This window comes from Salvelinus sp. IW2-2015, unplaced genomic scaffold (assembly GCF_002910315.2).
Source record: "Salvelinus sp. IW2-2015 unplaced genomic scaffold, ASM291031v2 Un_scaffold907, whole genome shotgun sequence".
Lineage (NCBI taxonomy): Eukaryota > Metazoa > Chordata > Actinopteri > Salmoniformes > Salmonidae > Salvelinus > Salvelinus sp. IW2-2015.
In genome coordinates, this window is record NW_019942641.1 from 94,351 (window position 1) to 98,569 (window position 4,219).

The following is a 4,219-nucleotide window of genomic DNA, read 5'->3' on the forward strand; positions in this document are numbered from 1 at the left end:
TACAGTAGCTGCTGAGATGATGTTAACATCTTTGGGTTTTTATTTCATTAAATGTATTTTATTTCATCTGGGTGCTTACGTACCTACTAACACCCTGGTACTTACCCGTGGCCCCCGTTCTCCTCAGTCTGAGAAAACACTGAGAGATAAAGGTATGTGTTGCAGATTATTCCTTTGTGGAAGTCCTAACGTGAAATAAAACACCCCAAGGTTAATGCTGTAGATATTGTTATAAGGGAGTTTGAGACTATGGAAACATTTAATTTCAGAGTTTATTGTTGTTATTATATATAGTTTACAGAGATCTAAAAAGTATTGCTGTTGCTAGCTAGCATGCCTTTCTGTGATGCAAACGGTTAGCTGAACTGCGACTGATGCTAGCGTTGCATTATGAGAGATGTAGTTGACCTCTAAGGTCTGAATGGATAAAGGCGATTTCACGTTGTAGCTTGTTTGTATTACAGTGTTTTTGTACATGAGTTGTGTATTTTAATACTGTCAACACTGAAAGCACCTAGCAATGTATTGGGGATGTGAGACAGGATATGTGTTTTACCTTCTTCATGCTCCTGTATAGAACAAAACTTGTCAGATGGTGCATTGGAGACTGATGTGTTCCTGTCCTGTCTTTTCACAATACAATTGCAGATCGACGTAAAAGCCAAAAAGACAGCCGTGGTGTCGCTCTTCATTTCTTGGTTCTTCTGTGGTACATATAAAGACCGCTACATACATACACAGACGATTTAATCTTTTCACCACCGGGAATGGTAAAGGTCGAAACCAATCTGTTAAAATCAATAAATGACAAACTGGGCATACTTAACACTAGTCAGTTGAAGGCAAACCTCGAGATGAGTGACGAAAAAGCTGTGACATTGGAGAAAGACACAAGCAAGCTAAAAGGGCCAGTCAATAGATTGAAACCGAAGTTAATGAACTTAAAAAGGAGAACATTGTTCTGAGAGAAGCCTTACTTGACATACAGACTAGATCCATGAGAGAATCTGGTACTTACAGGTATCCAAGAGAAAGAAGGAGAAGTTCCTGAATGTGTAGTTAGAGAATTCCTCCTTACAGCGCTTCAGATCCCACGCAAAGCTATCTACAAAATCCAAATCGAACGTGTACATCGCTTCAGACAGAGAGGGCAGAGGTATGAACGCCTAATCGTTGCCAAATTTGCTTTCTTTAAAGATAAAATAATGGTTAAAAGCCTGGGTAAAATACTTTCCGGCACGAAAATATGCATGAATGACCAGTTGCRGAAGGAAATTGCAGAACGGCGCAAAGTTCTGTATCCAATTTTCAAGAAAAATAGATTGAAAGGGAAACGCGTAGCTCTCGTGGTCGATAAACGGTATATTGATATACATATTTTCTATCTATCTTCAAATATAACTAATTGGAACACAAAAGCACGAATTCAACATGGTGGAGATAAAAACACAGTAAACAGAAGGCACAGTATGTGTGGATGGTGTGGTGTGTGTTTTTTGGTTTTTGGGAAAGTGGCATTGAGTGAGAAAGGAAATGGTTGCATATCCCAGAACCAATGTATGTCTGTGAGTAGGGGTTGTGAGAAAGCTTTCAATGTTGTGCAGATGAGGGATATACATTTTATAATGAATTATACATCTAATTTATTTATTTATTGTCCTATCATGGTGGAACTACATTTTTAAAATTAATTATACATCTCATTTATTTATGGTCTTATATTGATGGAAGGGTRCACAGCCCTATACCCTAGACGCCCACCTGAACGACCCAGATACTAAGGAGAAGTCCCTATCTGTTTTATGGGCCTACTGTAAGTAGCCTATGCGCAGCCAAATCAGAAAGATTAATGCGGTCAGAGACCTACTAAAGCAGCACCGCCCCCTCAAGATTCTGAGCCTGCCTGGCAGGGTTGGTCCTGCAAATCCAAAGCCCCCTGATGGGAGAGCATAATCACAAGGAAATTCTCAAAGCTGCTAATGAGAACCTTGACAACCTTATACCTAGCCGGTGGGGTGCCCCCTCCCCCCACACTGGCTGCAGTAACCTATGGGGAGGGGGTCACACTCAGACATTCAGAGAGGGATCATATTATTGTGGCCATGGTGGCACAAAATCAAAGGTCTGACTGCACGGAGATGCTTGGMWATATGGTCACTACGGGGGACCATGTTTTGGGTGTTTCAGGGAAAGGGGGTATATCTGACCTCCATCATCTAGGACGTAACAATGGTTAATCAAATCTCCACATTTCMGCCCTTTTTTTGCTCAGTTTTGCATGCCTTCTCATACAGTAGCAACTGTATATGCATTCGAAAATCAAGACCTTTCTTGAGTTGGACTCTGGGATGGTGCACTGTTGAGACTGAGTCTACGGTTGTTGTGGGGGAAATGAGTGTGTGTGTGTGTGTGTGTGTGTGTGTGTGTGTGTGTGTGTGTGTGTGTGTGTGTGTGTGTGTGTGTGTGTGTGTGTGTGTGTGTGTGTGTGTGTGTGTGGTGTGTACAATCATGGCCAAGATTTTGAGAATGACACAAATATTAATTTCCACAAAGTTTGCTGCTTCAGTGTTTTTAGATATTTTTGTCAGATGTTACTATGGAATACTGAAGTATAATTACAAGCATTTCATAAGTGACAAAGGCTTTTATTGACATATTACATGAAGTTGATGAAAAGAGTCAATATTTGCAGTGTTGACCCTTCTTTTCAAGACCTCTACAATCTGCCCTGGCATGCTGTCAATTAACTTCTGGGCCACATACTGACTGATGGCAGCCCATTCTTGCATAATCAATGCTTGGAGTTTGTCAGAATTTGTGGGTTTTTGTTTTCCACTCGCCTCTTGAAGATTGACCACAAGTTCTCAATGGAATTAAGGTCTGGGGAGTTTCCTGGCCATGGACCCAAATATTGATGTTTTGTTCCCGGGCCACTTAGTTATCACTTTTGCCTTATGGCAAGGTGCTCCCTCATGCTGGAAAAAGGCATTGTTCGTCACCAAACTGTTCCTGGATGGTTGGGAGAAGTTGCTCTCGGAGGATGTGTTGTTACCATTCTTTATTCATGGCTGTGTTTTAGGCAAAATTGTGAGTAAGCCCACTCCCTTGGCTGAGAAGCAACCCCACACATGAATGGTCTCAGGATGCTTTACTGTTGGCATGACAAGGACTGATGGTAGCGCTCACCTGTCTTCTCCAGACAAGCTTTTTTCCGGATGCCAAAAATCGAAAGGGGATTCGTCAGAGAAAATGACTTTACCCCAGTCCTCAGCATCCGATCCCTGTACCTTTTGGCAGAATATCAGTCTGTCCTGATGTTTTTCCTGGAGAGAAGTGGCTTCTTTGCTGCTCTTCTTGACACCAGGCCATCCTCCAAAAGTCTTCGCCTCACTGTGCGTGCGGGACAGCGGGGCTGTCGCTGGGCAATATGGACTTTCAGCTCCCTCCAGAGATTTTTCTATTGGGTTCAGGTCTGGAGACTGGCTAGCGCACTCCAGGACCTTGAGATGCTTCTTACAGAGCCACTCCTTAGTTGCCCTGGCTGTGTGTTTCGGGTCGTTGTTAAGCTGGAAGACCCATCCACGCCCCATCTTCAATGCTCTTACTGAGGGAAGGAGGTTGTTGGCCAAGATCTCGCGATACATGGCCCCATCCATCCTCCCCTCAATACGGTGCAGTCGTCCTGTCCCCTTTGCAGAAAAGCATCCCAAAGAATGATGTTTCCACTCCATGCTTCACGGTTGGGATGGTGTTCTTGGGGTTGTACTCATCCTTCTTCTTCCTCCAAACACGGCGAGTGGAGTTTAGACCAAAAAGCTCTATTTTTGTCTCATCAGACCACATGACCTTCTCCATTCCTCCTCTGGATCATCCAGATGGTCATTGGCAAACTTCAGACGGGCCTGGACATGTGCTGGCTTGAGCAGGGGCCTTGCTTGCGCTGCAGGATTTTAATCCATGACGGCGTAGTATGTTACTAATAGTTTTCTTTGAGACTGTGGTCCAGCTCTCTTCAGGTCATTGACAGGTCCTGCCGTGTAGTTCTGGGCTGATCCTCACTTTCCTCATGATCATTGATGCCCACGAGGTGAGATCTTGCATGGAGCCCCAGACCGAGGGTGATTGACCGTCATCTTGAACTTCTTCCATTTTCTAATAATTGCGCCAACAGTTTTGCCTTCTCACCAAGTGCTTGCCTATTGTCCTGTAGCCCATCCAG